General features: G+C 42.0%; 1 long non-coding RNA gene and 1 pseudogene across 3 annotated transcripts; both read left to right on the forward strand.

The window, feature by feature from the left end:
* Nucleotides 1–4018: 4018 nt before the first annotated feature.
* LOC148854293 (uncharacterized) lies at nt 4019–6449 on the forward strand. 3 transcript variants are annotated; one of them, XR_016112394.1, is made up of 5 exons: nt 4019–4706; nt 4834–4937; nt 5024–5367; nt 5472–5997; nt 6108–6449. It is a non-coding gene; the product is annotated as an uncharacterized LOC148854293 (long non-coding RNA). The 3 variants fall into 3 exon arrangements; XR_016112393.1 differs by having other exon boundaries at nt 4567–4706; nt 5472–6028; XR_016112395.1 differs by having other exon boundaries at nt 4567–4706; nt 5472–5979.
* Nucleotides 6450–7877: 1428 nt separating this feature from the next.
* LOC148854294 (uncharacterized) lies at nt 7878–15090 on the forward strand (annotated as a pseudogene).
* Nucleotides 15091–19109: the final 4019 nt, after the last annotated feature.

Here is a 19109-nt window from a genome sequence, read left to right on the forward strand (position 1 = left end):
CAAGTTTTCAGGACTATTGCTGGAACTTTATTGGGCGAAGCACTTAGAACATCTGAATGGCATCAGAGCTACATATGCAAATCTTCACTAGAAATGGATATTAATTTTGGTTAAATCTAGATGGGTTATTGGTATATAGTTTTCCTGTTGGGCAGCCATCCTGTCTCATGTGACTAAATTCTGGATGACATGCAAAACCGGAATTGAGCTTGCTGTCTAACCGATACCCACGTTTAAACTTGGTTTCAATCAGTTGGTTCATGGCTCAAACTCGGTAATTCCCTTATTGTGGAATTTGGCTGATAGATCCCCAATCCCAACCATAAGAAAAAAAGGGTCATTTATTAGAGTATCCCTTATAGTATTATAGATTTACTTAAACTTATTTTAGAGTTTGTATTTTATTGAAACACTTCTTATAATTTACAAATTATTTATTAATCGACTTTTCATTAAAAATTATTTATATTTGTTATATCAAAATAATAATATAATCATCTAAACTAGTGGAAAATGTTTAAGGGTATAAATTTATAATTGTTTATTCCAAAAAAACCCTTAAACTGAGAAGAAAATGTTTAAGGTATGAATCTGTAATTATTTATTTTAAAAAGCATCTTTAATATTTTTTTGTATAGAAAATAAAATTAATCAACTAAAAAAAAAAGAGATTGATGATCCATGTTTTATTAGGGGTAAAAATGATAATTTTTATATTTAAAATTTTAATTAAGTTTATTTGAATGAATATTAATGTTATAATTGTTATCTTTTTACTTTCATATCAAAGATTGATTAAATAAATTAATTGTAAATTATAGAAATGTTTTAATAAATGACTAAAAATAAAAAGAAAGAGAGAGAAAGAGTTCGGAAATATATTGAGTCCAGACACATTGCCATTGCCTGATTACGAGCCACGTATGGATATGGAATCTTTCTATGCAGCTGATTTTATTCAATGAATTTCTGTACGACGCATTCGTGTCAGGGAGAGGAGAGATACAGCTTTAAGCAGGACACTTATGTGGTGGCCGTGGTTGCTTAAACGGATAAGGTCAGAATTACCCCCCCCCCCCTCTTTTGGTCTGTCAGTGATCATCCATCATTGACCGATTGCCTTTTTTTTTTTTTTATTTTTTTTGGTCGAACACGAACATTGATTTTAATTTCTGTTTGAAACTCGAAGAATCCCTTGAATGTATAAATAAATTATTCTCATCTTCTTATTAATTTACCATTAAAATGGAATGAATTTCTTTCTGGGATTGTGAACTTCAAGACAAATTTTAAATTTCCCTCATTCAACTTCAAGACAAATTTTAAACAGTATTTTTGGTTTGGTTCATGGATGTTTGTATGAACATGACGACTATCTCCAGCAGAGTGGAGACCACCGTTGTTTGTGTGCATTTGACACTTGACTTGAGCTATGCAGTGGCTAAATTACAAAATATGTATATACTAAAAAGGTGGAATGATTATCTGTTCTATTACAAACTTGCAGTTTTGAACTTCTAAATTGAGCGAGTTAAGTCATCTTTTGGAAAACCAACAAAATTGGGTTTTGTGTGGTGATCTAAATCATCTTGTCGAGAGTTCATATTTATAGAGGAAGGAAAAACATAAGGTGGAATGATTATCTGTTCTATTACAAACTTGCAGTTTTGAACTTCTAAATTGAGCGAGTTAAGTCATCTTTTGGAAAACCAACAAAATTGGGTTTTGTGTGGTGATCTAAATCATCTTGTCGAGAGTTCATATTTATAGAGGAAGGAAAAACATAAGGGTCAGAACTTCTAAACCTTTAAAACAATTTATACAAAATCATGGTTTAATAGAGATGGAGGTTCTACTTTCACTTAGACAAATGGCGAAAAAAGTTATCACAAAGTATTAGAGAAACTAGATAGAGGTTTGGCTACCCCTTGGTGACATTCTCGATTCCCTTACAACAGTGTGCAGTTCACTTTGTACTACTCCATGGAGAATCATTTGAAAAGCCAAAGTGCCTCACAGATTCCACGTCTTCATGTGGAAGTCTTGGCGGCACGGTGTGAATACAAAAGATAAATTGAGGTTTCTTGAGATCTAAGATAGATATTGCACGATCTGTGGTTGTGAAGAGGAAACTTGGCAACACTTGTTCTTTGAATGCCAGTATGCCAGAGTAGTTTGTTTAGTAGCACAAATTAGTGTTAACCTAGCAGAAGTTCAGTTGTCTTCTTTTGTTTGTAGATGGATTGGCACAACACTTAATTCTCTGCCTATGGAAGTTCAAATGGGTTATGTTGCAAAGTTCTTTATAGTCTTTCGCCTTATATGGGATACGAGGAACCAAAAAGCTCATAATAAACAAATATTGGATCCAATCCAATTAGTGAATCTGGCCGATTCTTATTGCATTCCAAGTCTCAATAATGCTACGAAAACACAGATCCCATCTTGTCATCATCATCAGCAGATAACTCATATCATGTTTGTTGATGGATCTTACATTCCAACTTCTGGTCATGCAGGTATCGGTTTTATAGTGTTATCTAAAGATCTCAATGTCATATATGCTGAAGAAAGGAGAGTTCAGGGCTCTTCCGCAACCCAAGCAGAATGGTGGGTCCTCCTCATGGGCCTGAAGAAGGCTATTAACGTGGGAATTAAGAACCTCTTAACCTTTTGTGATGCAACTACTGTAGTAAATAGTTTGAAAAAAAAGGTAGAATTGACTGGAGTGTGATGCATATTCAAAAGGAAGTCAGATCAAAATTAGCTTTTTTTGATAATATATATGTAACCCATATTAGTAGAAATGCATAATAGTTTCGAAAATGGGCAGATCTGAAAAGTCTATGTAATCTCGTGGGTGTAGTATAATGGGGAAGACAGATCAGTCGAATCCCTTGGGGGAGTGTTGGCGGCAAAGAATAAAGATGTTTCGAGATGAGATGGGCGGGGCGTCCCGTGGAGGGTGGAAGAGCCGAAAGGAGGATGAAAAAGCTAGCGGTGCCGTACCTCCATAAGTGGCAGAGATAAGGGTGCTGTATTCAGACGACCCAACTGAGAGCATGGGATCGGTTTTCCACGAAGAATCAGACTTGGTATAAAGGCCAAAGGAACCCATGTCAGTCCCACCACAACCATATTCACGAGATCTACTCCCCTGAACTATACTCTTCGATTCTCTCTGTCTGCCCCATTTAATATTCACAGCACTTTCCTTCTCAGTCTATCTCATCTCCATTAATATTCCCTACCTCTCTCTCCTGCTTCTAAACAACATATTTATGTACTAAGACTAATTTCAGGATTTTGCCTTGTTTTCATTCCAAAATTAGAATTACCCAACATGCAGTCTGGAATCATCTAAAAGCTAGCCATGTGCTTAACCAGTCCTTAAGAACGTCTTAAGCAAACTTACCAAGGAAACAAGTGATAAATCACACTATCCCTTGTCACATCCAATATGATTGATTGATATTTGATACTAATAACCGATCTTTAACAAAGACCCATGTGAAGGATCTCCACTAGACAAAAATTCCATCGCTTTTCTAAGAGATAATGTTCATATATAGACATGTCTATCAAGGAATTTAAGCATTAATTTAATTAAATAAATAAATGGACTACAAAAATTCTACAAATAAGAGGAAAAAAATGAAAAGGGTAGTATGAGCTGGTGTAGGATATCAGTGGGGTGGTAATAGTGGTAATATTAATCTTCTCCCACAAAATCTATCTTTCTTTAATTTATTTATTTTTATATTAATCCTGTAATCCATTTATCTCGGGTGATGACAACAAATCCTCTCGCTTAGTTTCCCTTGGTCTTAGCAACCCATATATATTTTCTTTCATGCCATCGGTTAAAGATCCAAATGGGCTAATTCCTAACAGATTATAACCTGTTTCTCTCTAAACAAGAGGTACAAGACCAGAGAGAGAACTTCTATAGGCAGCCATGCAACACAACTACCAATCTTCATATACATTTTCCTCTTAAAACCCCATTCAGACTCTCCTCCTTTAATCCGATTCGTCCCCTCCCTGTTCAGGGGGACTTCCGGTCCAATCGCCTCCTTCTCCACCACCTTTAATGCTAAGAATAAAGGGGAGATTGTTTTTTGTCTCCACTTCATCAATGAAATCATATAATCTTTCCCCTTTAGGAAATACCATGCTTCAGCTGTGAATTTAGGGCAAATGTGGGCTGCATGGGATTGGTTTAGTTGTTAGAATGTCCATTTTACTCTATAGGGAAATGAACCCTTGATTGGGTAGTTTGTGCTCTTTTACAAAACTCATTTGGGTTTTATCTTTATTTTTGGTATTATTCATCTAAGGTCCTGCATGTGGGGATGAGGTTTGGTTGTGCAGCCAAGGATGACTTGCCGGAAATCTATCTATAGCATTTTCTTTTCTTTTTAATCCATGCATTTCCGCATGTTTAGATGTATACATAATTAAATGCAATTGCATGTGCTGAGAAAAAAAAAGTTCATATGGATTTGATGAAATAGGATAACTGTTGGTTGGGAGACCTAATGTCCTTGTAAACCTTGATAGAGAAGAGGTTAATGTAGACGAGTAAATCGGCAAGTTGTCTTTGGCTACATCTCCGCCTCGTTTTCTCATGCTAGATCTATGGTGATTATGGTGATGAAATGGTGGTGGTGGTGGTGACGACTATGACATGAGTTGGTTATTTGGTATGTGTAGATTGTAAAGCTTTTTTTTTTCTTCACTAGTTAATGCATGATGCATGAGAATTGCCTATATTCCTTGCTGGGATTTGGGCTTTATACTTTTGTTGCTTAACCCTCTTTCTGTTTGTAGATTTTGCAGATTTATTGAAGTATTAATCAAATCAAGGCTGTTCTCTGCATGTGGCTGTACGATGAAATCTCTTACTGTTATTCCTACTCAGCTTGCACTACATGGTATATTTAGTTTCTACTAAAACATCTTAAAGCTGTTTCTTCTCTTCTGAAGTTTGTTTGCTTCTTTTCTTTTCTACATGGCGCAGGAGCACGACTGTTAGATTGTAATAGGTTTTCTTTTGATGCCCCTTCGAGCATTTAGATGCCACCTCTTCTCCAATATTGTTCCATAAACTCTCTCTCTCTCTCTCTCTCTCTCTCTCTCTCAATGGGTGGGGTTTGTACAAATTGAGGAGTATTGCAGTAATAGCAGCTCATGCATTGAAGGAGCTGACTTTGGAAACCACAGATCGGTCTATAATCCGAAGAGAAGATTGGAAGGAATTCTAGTTGATGTCCTTCTTTCGCTTTACTTTCTTCCCCTTTTTGTTAAGTGGCTCATTCTTCATTGGGAAGCTTTTCAGAACGAGACTTTAATTGTTATGGGGAAGTAAGATCTCATAGCCTACGAAACCGTTCAACTGCTCATTCTTTAAATTTGTTTATTTTTTTCTCACTCTTCTCGTCCCTCTCATCTGTTTTCATGATCGACAGAGCTTTAGTTTTTAAGCTTGAATGGACAGGAAAGAAAAGAGAGTTCACGATTAAGTTTGAAGATTATATTTAAATTTTAAGCTACTGAGCTGCTAGCTAGACAATGGTCCTGGATCTAGAGGCATGGTGTTGGAACTTGGAAATTGATGGAATACTGTTGGATTTGTGGCAAGCTATGGTGAAGTTACTTCTCTCTCTTTCTCTCTCTCTCTCTCTCTCTCTCTCTCTTCCCAACGAATGGATTGCAGATTCAGATTGATTATTAGTCCTTTTGACCGTGGAAGTTGGATTACTTTTCGATTGCTTTGCTGGTGCAATATTCGTTGAAGAGGGTGCGCGGGGGATTGACCCAATAACCTGCCAACCACCGGCCATATATCCTTATTTGTTGTTGGTTGCAGAAATGTTTGTTGCTAAACTTTGAATCTCTTGATCGATCTGGAGTATCATGATCATGGGTATGTGTGCCAGTGCAAATGGAGTTGTTGAAAACACCAGCTCATGATGAGTTCCGATTTCAAACTTGGTTTGATGCTTCTTCATTTGACGTTTAAATGGTATATTTTCAATTCAAGTACTATTTAAAAGTTAGAATAAAGTACTGATGAACTCTATCCTGCTCATAATTATATATAGGTTCAGTTCAGAAGGTAATCCTTGGAAGACTGGAACAGGACGTAATCGTCGCATCAAAGCATATAGGACGCGCGGGATCTCCCTCCATGCTATATATCGTGAGGAGACTTTCGTAGTTCACGTACTCTACAAGTTAAAACTTTGACGCTTTGATGCTCCCCAAGTCATATCTTGGCTGAGGTCTTTTAATTGCAGAGATATCGGCACCGAAAGTTGATGTATGTCAACCTTTAATTGCAATATTTTTCTGCATTCTCTAGCCTCGGATGATAATTTTGCTTCCCAAATGTAATTTCCTTCCATCCAAAATTTGAAAAAAAAAAAACTTAATAGTTTCCCAGAGATTATTGTTGTTAAATGCTTTTAGGGTCTGTTTGATTTATACTTTATAGGATTAGGGTCTGTTCGGATTTGTGGGATTTGGGGCCATTCCAATTCTAACCGTTTGGTAGGGCAGAATCTAAATCCCGTAATGACACTCGCCCATTTGAAGCCCCTTTTCTTTAGAATGAGATCCCATTTTAGCTTATTCCAAATTTGATTCCGATTCCCATCTGAACCAAAAAGACTTATGGGAACAGACCATTCCAATTCTGACTACTGCAAACCGAATCAAACGACCGATCCTTAGTAATTTTAACAATGTTTTGATGTAAAATATTTCCACACCCTTGTCCCAAAATTCAGACAAATTAAACTACGTTTTTAGCTGCGCGCAGTATATAAAATTTAATTAAACTGAACCAATTGTCTGCTACAATTGAATTTATTGCTTGAATTTTCTTTAGCCTTTTCAAGATTAGTACTTGGTGGAACGATGAATGTCAACCCATGAGCTATAATGTTATCTTCTAATTTTGGCAATGAAAATATCTTTTTAGGGTCTGAATTATCAGCTACGTTCAGAGGAGCATCATTCACAAAAAGATAATGTCTCCACGCCCATATATTAATTTAACAAACGTTTGAAGCATGAATTTTTATGGAGTTGTCGCAATAATTTGGTTGTGGTAACTGAAATTTTAAGCTTTTAATTGTCATTTTTTTTTAGCAAAATACAACCTATATCGAATAAAATATGCTATGGTCAAACAATCTTATTCAGATGCTTGCTTAAAGCTCTGTTGAACTGATAAATCCTTTTTTCACAACCAAACAACATATAATCAGCCTATCGCTCCAAAATAGATCTTTAGATGGCACGACTGCAAACAAAAAATGTGGGTACTTCACTTATTACTTTTAGGTTTACCAAACACGTTTTCTAGCTACAACCAACCCGTTGAATAATGATAGATATTCGGCTTATGTACGCACATAGAATGTACCTAACAGTTTTCTTGCTTCCTGCAAATGTTGCATCTGGTATTGTGTTGGGGCTCTCTTTCATGGATATCACTACCTTTAGCTTCTGTAATCGATTTGTTTGTTGGCTTATTGCGTTTTCCGCATAGAAGTTGAGAATTTTCTCACAGATATATATCGCATAAGAAAGGGGCAACGTGGCCGATTCTGGTGCTGGGAAAAAGAATCTACATGTGCGGAGTTCACACGTACGACCTTCACGCATGATTTCTAAGGTTGGTTATTGGAGAAAACCCGATGGATAAAGCCTAGAGCCATGTTGTGAGGTTGGACAAAGACAGGCAGAGTCGGATGAATAAAGGCAGGTTGCCTAAGTCCGATAACCCACTGGACAGAGCTCGATAGTCAGAGGAAGAGGCCGAATTGAGCCCGATGGACAACTAGGTTGCCTAACCCGTTGGATCGATGAACAAAGACATATTGCCTGAGCTTGATGAACTGTTGGATAGAGTCCGATGGATTAAGGACAGAGGCCGAGTTGAGCCCGATGGACAACTCGAAAAGAAACGCTCTCTTGCTGAGACGGGTCTGCTCCTAACAAAGGAGCGCCTCACATGCACACCCACCGTGCATTGTGAACATCGCCGTGAATAATAATTAATAAATGCGGAAGATGTTCTCAATGCATGGTAGGATGTGCGTGTGATGCGCCTGTGAGGCGCCATGGGTGAGGAGCAGATCTCATCTCTCATCCGCTCTCTCTCTCCCTCTCTGTCTATCTCTGTCTCTCTCTTGTCGCACTTCGCTCGAATAGCAGTAGGACTGGCAACTGACGCTTTGAAGGACAACTGACTGAAGAGAGAGGTGGCGGTGGAAGGAAGGCGAGAGGGAAAGAGACTGCGAACTAAAGAGAGAGGTGGCAGTGGAAGGAAAGAGACAGAGGAAGAAGAAGAGGAATGAGAGTGAGAGAGAGAGAGGGTGCCTGGAATTGCAGTGTCGAACGGTCACCTTCGACAGAAAACAGGGGCCAATTCCAGTTATCTCACTCGAACGGCCACCTTCGATGTTCGGTTATCAGAGGCCATCTCTCAGTCAAACGGCCAAGTACAGTGTCTTCAACTCTTTAGACCTTCAGTAGTTTGATCATCAGGTACTTTTCTTCTTCTTCACAGAAAAAATAAGGGCTCTGCCCAATCTTTTTTTTTTTTCATTGTGTTACTGTCTTCACTTTTTACACCAAACAGGGGTTCCGCCCACCCCCTTCTTCTTCTTCTTCACGGAAAAACAGGGGCTACGCCCAATCTTTTTTATAGTTGTGCTTCACTTTTTAACTAAAAACAGGGGTTCTGCCCGCCCCCTTCTTCTTCTTCGCTCTCTCTCTCTCTCTCTCTCATACGGACCCAGGTTCTATCGGCGTTTGATGCTGATTTGTTTTTATTGGCTAGGCCTGGATATTTGGCCCAGGCTCAGGAGTGGCTGAACCTGTTAAAGCCCAAGTTGCCCAATCCAAGCTACTACAGGTGGTCTCTGGAGGGTGATATCACTCACAGGGCTCTTCTCGTCGACGCTGTTGGGACCCTCCTCGTTCCTTCCCAACCCACGGTGCAAGTGAGTAAGAGTAATTTTTAGTGTAGACCCACTGATGAGTGATGACCAATCTTGTTGTTTAACTGCTTTGGCATTTTTGAGGCTCTCTTTATGTGCAGATATGTTGATGATGGAAGACCCTTCTGGCAATTCATAGTCAAATCTTCCACTTATTCAAATTCCGAGTACTTTGAGGAACTTTATAACTACTATACAACTGACAAGCTTGTGGCAGTTCTATTAGAAAATTTTCTCATTTATATACCTTTCTATCTACAGAGTTTTGATCGTATATCCTTTGACTTTTTCACAGGCTTGGCACCTCTGTGATCCTGATGCTGGGAAGGTGTTTGATGCCATTAGAAAAGCTGGTGTAAAAATAGCTGTTATTTCTAACTTCGACACACGACTACGGCCTGTGTTTGCGGGGTTTGAACTGTGAACGTTGGTTTGATGCTATAGCGGTGTCAACTGTGGTATGCAAAGATATGGTGGCTTGGCCATATTATATTACTTCTATTGGCGTGAGCTGTAAATTAGGGGATATCCTTTGAATTCTGGATACCTCTTATCTTATCTTAAGTTTGTATTTACTTACGAGAGAGAGAACAATTTTACGTGTGTATATTGTGTATATTGTGTATATATAACTCATTCTTTGCAAAGTAAGAATAATAAGAAAAACACGAGAGCTTTTCCTTCTACTCGAGTTATCATGTTATCATAGCATTACGATCTGTGACAAACCCGACATCCTGATCGTTGCGAAATCTTGGTCACCGGTAGGTGATCACTGCTATTATCATTGCAAGTACGGCGGTGGTTCTATCCGCTGCTATTACCACTACAAGTCCGACGGTGGCTTTATCGTATGGTGTTTTCCCTCTATCCAGAACTATCAACTCCACCGCAGACCCTAGTGGTTGGCTACTACTACTGTCATTGCAAGACCGACAGTTGCTCTGCTAAGATCTCACTGTCTCATCATGATCGTCGGTGGTTGACAACTACTACTGCCGCTGCAACCTGCTGATATTGCCGCTGCGAATTCTTGTTGAGTGCAACCCTCATCTTCACATCAGAACTGTGATTCCACCGTGGTCGCCGGTGGTTGACAGCTGCTACTGCCGCTGCAACCTGCTTGCCTCTTTGCGATCTGTAACAATCGAACATCGTTCCCTGACGCTCAGCGTTAGGGGAGATTGTTGACTTCCTTCTACTCCGTGACGCCATTGGAAGAACACCCTTCGGCAGGCACAATCATGTCCAATTCGAAAATCTCATATCCGTTTGGAGAACAACGACCTAATCCTACCCTCACTGAATTGACCACCAGAATGATTGAACTCCTGCACAAATCGATCCCGACTGTAGAGACCTCTGCCACTCAGATCGGTATTAAGTTGGACGGCACCAAGTATGCCCTTTGGTCCCAAGTTGTTGAGATGTATATCTTTGGCAGAGATAAACTAGGATATATTAATGGCGAACTTCCTCAGCCTCCACCGACTGACCCAACCTTTCAAAAGTGGCGCACCAACAACGCTATTGTCAAAGGTTGGTTAATTAACTCCATGGACGTATCCTTGATTGGTAACATTATTCGATTCCCTACAACAAAGATGGTGTGGGATTCTGTTGCTACTACGTACTTTGATGGCAGTGATACCTCACAAGTATACGATCTTCGGTGTTGTGTGACCTGCTTGCGCTAGTCTGGAGGGTCTCTTGAAAAGTACTATAATGACCTCCAAGGATTGTGGAGAGAAATTGATTTTTGTCGTCCGAATCTGATGGAGTGTGTGGTGGATATTTAACGTATAATACTCTCCTTCAAGAAGAGAGTGTATATCTTCTTGGATGGCCTTGATGATAGACTAGACAAGATTTGGGCAGATGTACTCCAAGTGCATCCGTTTCCCACTATTGAACAAGCATACGCACATGTTCGGAGAGAAGTTATCCGATAGAGGGTCATGATCACCGGAAACAATATTGAAACTCCAAGAGCCTAGAGGTAAGCAACAAAAAATCTGGTACATCTTTTAAATCTCGAGCATCTTCTGGTGGAACTAAATGTTCTCATCGTGGTAACTCAAAGCATACCCGGGAGAATTGCTTCAAGCTACATGGCTATCCCGACTGGTGGCATGAACTCCAAGCTCGGAAACGTCAAGACAAGGCCGAAACTAGTGGTAAAGCTGCAACGGTTACAACAGAATCTCAACTCTCATTCACACCACAGGGAGATGTACACCTCTCGGATTCAAGTAACAATCTTCCCAACAAGACCATTGATAACAAGACATGGATTCTTGACTCAGGAGCTACCGACCACATGACCTATGATGCTACTGACTTTTCAAAGACTTCACCCCCAAGACGGACTACAATTGCTAATGCCAATGGGGTTATCTCTCAAGTCACAGGAGCAGGCACTGTGACCTTGTCACCTACAATATCCTTGAAAAACACCTTGCTTGTTCCCTCGCTCTCCCATAAATTACTATATGTTAGCCAAATCTTCTCGGATCTAAATTGTGTTGTGTTCATTTATCCCATTTTCTGTCTTCTTCAGGATATTCTCACCAAGGAGATAATTGGGTGTGGTATTAGGCGAGGGGGGCTCTACTACATGGATGATCTTAGCACGGGTCAAGCGTATCATGCACATCATCAAAGTAACACCAAGGAACAACTTATTTGGATTTGGCATCGCCGGTTAGGACATCCATCATTTGGTTATATGATACATTTATTTCCGGAGTTATTTACAGATATACAGCCACATGTTTTTCAATGTAACACTTGCATCTTAACTAAGAGTCATAGAACCATCTATCCCTTAAGTATGGATAAAATTCAAGCTCCATTTGCTTTGATTCACTCGGATGTGTGGGGGCCATCCCTGGTAACTACAATGTCTGGATTTCACTGGTTTGTAGTTTTTATTGATGATTGCACTCGCATGACATGGTTATATCTGCTGAAACATAAAGATGAAGTGTTGATTGTTTTTCAATCTTTCCATATGATGGTAAAGACTCAGTACAAATCACAGATCCAGGTACTCAGGTCTGATAATGGCGGGGAATACATGAATCAACGGTTCCAAGATTATTTTCGGGTTCATGGATTACTTCATGAGACTTAATGCCCCCAAACTCCACAGCAGAATGGCATTGCTGAGAGGAAGAACCGACACATACTCGAAATTGCTCGCGCTCTGTTACTTGGAGCACATGTACCTAACCGACATTGGGCTGATGTTGTTGCTACCGCCGTGCACTCCTTAACCGAAAGCCATCACGGGTCTTATAGTTTAAAACACCATTACAAGTTTTTTCATCACATGTCTCATTGCCCTCCGTTTTGATGATTCCACCTCGAGTTTTTGGTTGTGTGGCGTTCGTACATCTGCATCAAAATCAACGCACAAAACTGGATCCACGGGCAGCTAGATGCCTATTCTTGGGGTATGCGCTACACCAGAAAGGGTACCGATGTTATGACCCAGTCACCCACCGCACCTATGCTACCATGGATGTCACCTTTCTGGAATCTGAAACTTTCTACTCTCCTTCCACAACCAATTCTTCTCTTCAGGGAGAGAGTTAGAGTGAAGAACATAACTGGTTTTTACCCAACTGGCCGAATACGAGTGCTTCAACAGAGATGGTGGTCAATGAAGCAACCGGTAAGACACCTATAGAAACAGCACCAGAAATATCTATAAAGACCTCAACGTCAGCATCGCCTCTACCAGCAAAAGAAGTAGAGACCCCAACCTCCCTAGTACCAGAAAGCCCACCTCCTGAGGATATCCCGGAAGCACGAGAGAGCATCCCTGAGGTAACCTCCCCTACCACACCTTCAAGCTCTAACGAAATGAATATTTCGGTTGGTTACACTTTACCTTTCAGGCATAATCGTGGCAAACCGCCAAATAGATATTCTCCAGATGTTGAGGATAGGAAGACAAAGTATCCAATTGTCAACTATGTATCAACGAGGAGACTCACCAAACCTTTAAAAACATTTGTGCAAGAATTGTCCTCTAATCATATTCCCACCAGTGTTCAAGAAGCTTTGACAAACTCAAAATGGACTCGGGCCATAAAAGAAGAGATGGAGGCACTATTGAAGAACAAGACATGGACTCTGGTTACCTTGCCTGAAGGGAAAATACCTGTAGGGTGTAAGTGGGTATTTTCTGTTAAATACAAGGCAGGCGAGACAATCGAGAGATACAAAGCAAGGCTGGTCGCAAAAGGTTATACCCAGACGCAGGGCGTATATTATCAAGAGACTTTCTCCCAGTGGCCAAGTTGAATACGATCAGAGTCTTATTATCTCTTGCAGCAAACCTTGATTGGCCACTGCACCATTTCGATGTAAAGAAAGCCTTCCTCCATGGTGATCTTGAAGAGGAGGTATACACGGACATCCCACCTGGTTATACAATGAACTCCAAGAACTAAGTTGTGTGTAAGCTACAGCGAGCACTATATGGATTGAAACAATCACCACGGGCATGGTTTGGGAGGTTCAGTCTTGCGATGAGAAAACATGGTTTTCAACAAAACAATTCAGATCATACACTATTTCTAAAGCACCAACGAGGAAGGGTGACAACTCTAATAATATATGTGGATGATATGATTATCATAGGGAATGATTCAAGAGAAATAGCAACACTGCAGAAGCAATTGGCAACTGAGTTTGAGATGAAAAACTTAGGCGGGCTCAAGTACTTTCTAGGAATTGAAGTTGCTAGATCAAAGGAAGGCATATTTCTGTCTCAACGGAAATACACCTTGGACTTGCTCTCTGAAGTGGGACAGTTAGAGTGCAAACCGATAAACACACCAATCATTCAAAACCATAGACTTGGAGAATACCCAAACCAAGTACCTACCAATAAGGAGAGATATCAGAGGCTGGTTGGTAAACTCATTTACCTCTCACATACTCGTCTAGACATTGCCTACGCCGTCAGTGTAGTAAGTTAGTTCATGCATTGCCCAAGCAAAGATCACATGAATGCTGTAATGCGGATTCTTCGATACTTGAAGTCCTCTCCTGGAAAAGGACTCATGTTCTCAAAAAATAATCATCTAAAGATAGAAGGCTACACAGATGCAGATTGGGCCGGAAATGTCTCAGATACAAAATCCACCTCGGGGTACTTTACATTTGTCGGTGGAAATCTGATCACATGGAGGAGCAAAAAACAGAAGGTAGTAGCCCTATCAAGCGCTAAAGCTGAATTTCGGGGAATGGCTAAAGGGCCTTGCGAGCTACTCTGGCTTAAAAGACTGATGGCTGAAATTGGTTTCCCCCCAACCTCTGAAATGGACCTATTCTGTGATAACAAGGCTGCCATTGACATCTCTCAGAATCCCGTCCAACATGATCGAACAAAGCATGTGGAGGTGGACCGGCATTTCATCAAACAAAATGTCGAGGACAGAATCATACGATTACCCTTTGTCAAATCTGAAAACTAACTAGCAAATATACTTACAAAGGTTGTATCCAATAAAAACTTCTACAGCTCACTTGGCAAGTTGGGCATCCAAGATTTGTATGCACCAGCGTGAGGGGGAGTATTGGCGTGAACTGTAAATTAGGGGACATCCCTTGAATTCAGGGATACCTCTTATCTTAAATTTGTAGGTAACTAGGAGAAATAGAACAAGTTTACGTGTAACTAGGAGATGTGTGTATTGTGTATATATAACTCATTCTTTGCAAAGGAAGAATACTAAGAAAAATAGGAGAGCTTCTCCTTCTACTCGAGTTATCAACTTCCATTTTAATGGTCCATGATATTTTTCACAACAGGTTGAAACAGAGAAACCAAATATTTTTGAAGGCATGTGAACTTTTGGGACTAAAACCTGTGGAGGCTGTTCATGTTGGCGATGATCGAAGGAATGATATATGGGGTGCCAAAGATGTGGGTTGTGATGCTTGGATTTGGGGAAGTGATGTTCACTCTGTCAAGGAGGTATATTACTTGCACTCAAGTTCTATGTCTTTGCATTGTGTAACTCTAATATCAAGAAATTGGATTGTTATTAGTTAGAGTGCTAGACTACTATCGGGTAACCAATGCACTATAATAATCAACATCATATATGTGTTAACATCTGCTATGATACCTTGGATTGCATTGCATTAGCAAATACCTGTCCAAACTGAGAAAGGATTAAACTATTGCATATCAAAATCTCAGAATAGGTTTTCTTCATTTTTTTTTGTAAGTTTTTCATAGTCCAAAAGAAAAAGAATCATCCAAATGGAACCTAAATTGTTGCATATCGAAATCTCAAAACAACTTTTCTTCATTTTTTTTGTTTGTTTTTCATAGTCCAAAGTCCAAAAGCAAAGAAAATATCCAAATGGAACCTAAGATGATGATTATTTTGTATACTTCAATTACTCCATCAGAATAAATTAAGTAAATGAGACATAATAAATTAATAAATGCTGATGATGTGTGATCTGATCAAGTCCTAGTCGCCAGTTATCTCACCTCCGACATAGCTGAAGTTGCCTGAAACAAGGAAGGAACTGGAGACTTCTGGGGAGGAACCCGGTTGGAACACTCCGAAGCTCAAGTTAGTGCTTTTGAGAACGCAAAAGGAAACAATGGATTCCAAGACTAGAAAGCACAAAATATCACATACCTTCTTCCCCATCAGATGGGGGCCTTTATAGTCACCTTGTATACTTACTTCTGAACCCTTGTCAGATCGGGTATCATTACCTCTACCAGATCGGGTCACTTCTTCTACCAGATCGGGGGTCATTTCGGGTGTCATAACCTCCACTACCAGTTGCCAGTTGCCAGTTCGGGTATCATAACCTCCACTGTTCCTTGTCAAGGCCGTCCCTGCCGCGTCTGAGATGGCGGTGGCAGGTGGCCGTTGGGGGGCGGCAGTCATGTGTCGGACCCCTAACCAGTCAGGTGCGCCGCTTCTGTGTACGGGCTTTATAGGCGTCAGGTACGGTTTAGTTAGGCAACTTGGTGCTGAAGTGGTGTGCGAGGTGGTCTTGAGTTCGAACAGAAGTATGGCCTGAACTGCCCTTGGTGGGCAGTCCTGGTCTTTGCCTTTTGTGCTTTTTGTAAAGCTTGGGACCTTGAAGGTGGAGCTCGGGTTGGAGGTTCCCCTTTGGGGAAGCTGACTTTTTGCTCGGAGCTCAGGTTGTGGGGCCCGCTGTTGTGCCGAGCTGGCATTTCTGCCAGGTCACTCTCGGTTGCTTCCACGTGTCATATGGCCAAGGGGTCAGGTCAAATCTTCCTCCATCAATTGCCCCCCACTCCCCATGCTTGGGGTCTTCACCCGGCGTGGGGAGTTCACGGGATGATAGGTGGATTTGCCTCGTGACACTCTAGCCTCGGTTTGGGACTTCTTTGGTCTGACCCGCTTGTGTTCTTGGCCCAACCGGGGTTGGCTTGGTTTGACCAGGGGTCAGTCCCGATCCGCGTGAAGCTCGCGCGCGCAAATGATTTCAAATTTTCAAACTTTTGAACGTACGCGCCAAACAATTTCAAATTTTCAAACGTGCGCACCAGAGTATCTTTTCTTCGGGGAATGCGCAGTTGACTTTGCGGAGAGCCATTGGATGGTTTTGATCTTGGCCGCTGATGCATGGGTCCAGTGGCTTTAAATAGTGGGGGGAACCCCGGTCACTTTCCTCTATTATCCTTCAGCATTTGTTCCTTGAGCTCGCGTCACTCGTTCGTAGTCCGATAGTTTTTCCTGGTGAGTCCTCAACCCTCTTTGTTTCGATGTCTAGCTCAGGTAGTTTACGTAGTCTTCTGGGGGGCCAATGCTGGTTCTACGAACCGAGCTACTGCCCCCGATAGCCTTAGTTTGTCCGAGGCAGGGCCCAAGGTAGAGCTCGAGGAAGAGCTCGAGTTCGAGCCCTTATACCGAGTCACCTAGGGTAGTTTGGCATCCACCTCCTGCCGAGGTCGGGTGCTAGATAAGTTCAGACCTTCCACTATGACGCCCGAAATGCTTTGGTCCCTTATTGTTCAGTATAACTTGCCCGAGGAGTATACTTACTTCGTACCTTCGGACGACTTTCCTTGGGAGCAGGGTCTGGATGAGATCATGATATTCCGGGAGCATCTTGTTGCCAGGCTACGCCTTCCCTTTCATCCTCTTATCGTCGAAGTCATGAACCACTTCAGCGTTACTATAGGTTAGCTCCACCCGAACTCTGTTCGTAACCTTGTTGGGACTATCTTCCTGTGTTGCGAGCACTGCCTTCTTCTAGACCTGGAAATCTTTTCAGCTATCCTCATGCTCAAAAAACAGGCAAGTCCCCTGCCCGGGCATAGGAGGGTGTACTACTTGTCACCTTGTCCGAGCTTCAAGCTCTTACACGACCTTCCGAACAAGGTCCCAACATGGAAGCGGGACTACTTCGTGGTTTGAAGTGCTACGGGGTGGTTGTTTCCTACTGAGTGGGGTTTGGCCACTCTTGACCCCAGTGTCGCATTAGACGAAGACACGGTGAAGGGCCTCCAGGACTGGGCCCGACAAGGGCTCAAATGCGAAGTCTACCTGACGGAGGACAAGCTTATTCAGGCCGGTCTGAGTTTGGGTAGGTTTCTTGCTTAGGCAAAAATACTTGTTCTTGCTTTTATTCCCATCTTCTGACGCCGAGCTCCCTTTTGTAGGTGTTATGGAGAAGGAAAAGACCCGATGTGCGAACTTGTTTGCTGGCATGAAGAGAAGGAAGCGAGCTGCTAAGCGGGTCCGCGCTAATCCCTCCCGGGTTGCGGAGCCTGAGGCACCGAGAATGGAGCCTCCTGGGGAGCCCGAGGTGCCCCTTCAGTTCGGGAAGTGGAAGGGCCTCCCTATGCTGGGACTCCCTATGTCGGGGCTCCCTATGCCGACACTTCTTATGCCCGAGTTGTGCCTTCGGGCTCGGGAAGTCACGAGGAGGTTGGGATCGTGCTGACGCCGAGCCACACTCTCTGAAAAAGTAAGATGGCCATTTGCCCAGAGGAGGTCGCGCAGTGGGCCGATCTTCCAACAAATCTCATAGGCGCTCGTGCCGCAACTCACGCCATGGTGGTAAGTCGGGGTAGTTTTTTTTTTTTATTTTACTGAGCTGATTTGTCCTCATTCTGGCAGGTGAACTCCTCTATTCATGCCTTGGCAATTTAGGCGGAGAGGGGCTTGAAGCGAGTAGAAGCTACCAAAGCGGCTTCCAGTGCTGCGCGGACCGAGCTGTCGAGGTCTCAAAGGGACAAAGAGGCTTTAGGAACGGTGGTGAGACATATGGCCAACCTGAAGTTGGACCTGGAGCATTAGGTCGAGTACCTTTAGGAAGATATTAGGGAGAAGACTTAGATCTTTTCTTAGGCCGTTGAGGAGGCGAAGGTGAAAGCCATCGCGAATTACATCGCTTTGTCGTGCTTTGACGACATGATGGTAGGCTCGTATAGAAGGGGTTTCAAGTTTAGCCGATGGATGATAAGGAATACGTACCCCGAGCTCGATGTTAGTGCCCTAACCACCTCGCGCATCACTCAGGAGATGGATGCCGTAGCTGATGATGATGCAGATTCTGAAGACGAGGCGGGTCCTTCGGGTGTTGTCGAAATCCCTTCTAAAGGCGAGAAAGATTGACCTCCGGACTTGTGAGCTTGCTTGTTGTTTTTTGTTTGTCTTTGCCTTTTCTTTTTAAACACTGTAATGCAAACATTTAGTAATGAAGTACTTTTTCTGTTCAAAAGTGTTGTGCAAACATTCTTCTTTTGTTGAAGTGACTATATACCCGAGATGCTAGACTTAGGCCCCGAGGCAAGTTAACATAGTAAGGTTATGTGCCCGATCTGTTCTCTGCCCAAGTTAGCTAACAGGCTGAATTGGGCCCTAGACTAGGCACCTCGGGATTCATACTTGTGTAGATTGCTTTCGTTGATGGGGTGTCGAGGTCATCTTCAGCTCGGCATTCTGCCCCTTTTGGTGTCGAGGTCCTTAGCTTGGCATTCTGGGCCTTAGGGTGTCGAGGTTTGTTAGCTCCGCATTTTGGGCCTTAGGGTGTCGAGGTCTTTGCCAGCTCGGCATTCTGGCCCTT

This window comes from Nelumbo lutea, chromosome 4 (assembly GCF_056320005.1).
Source record: "Nelumbo lutea isolate HS-2025 chromosome 4, American lotus-T2T, whole genome shotgun sequence".
Lineage (NCBI taxonomy): Eukaryota > Viridiplantae > Streptophyta > Magnoliopsida > Proteales > Nelumbonaceae > Nelumbo > Nelumbo lutea.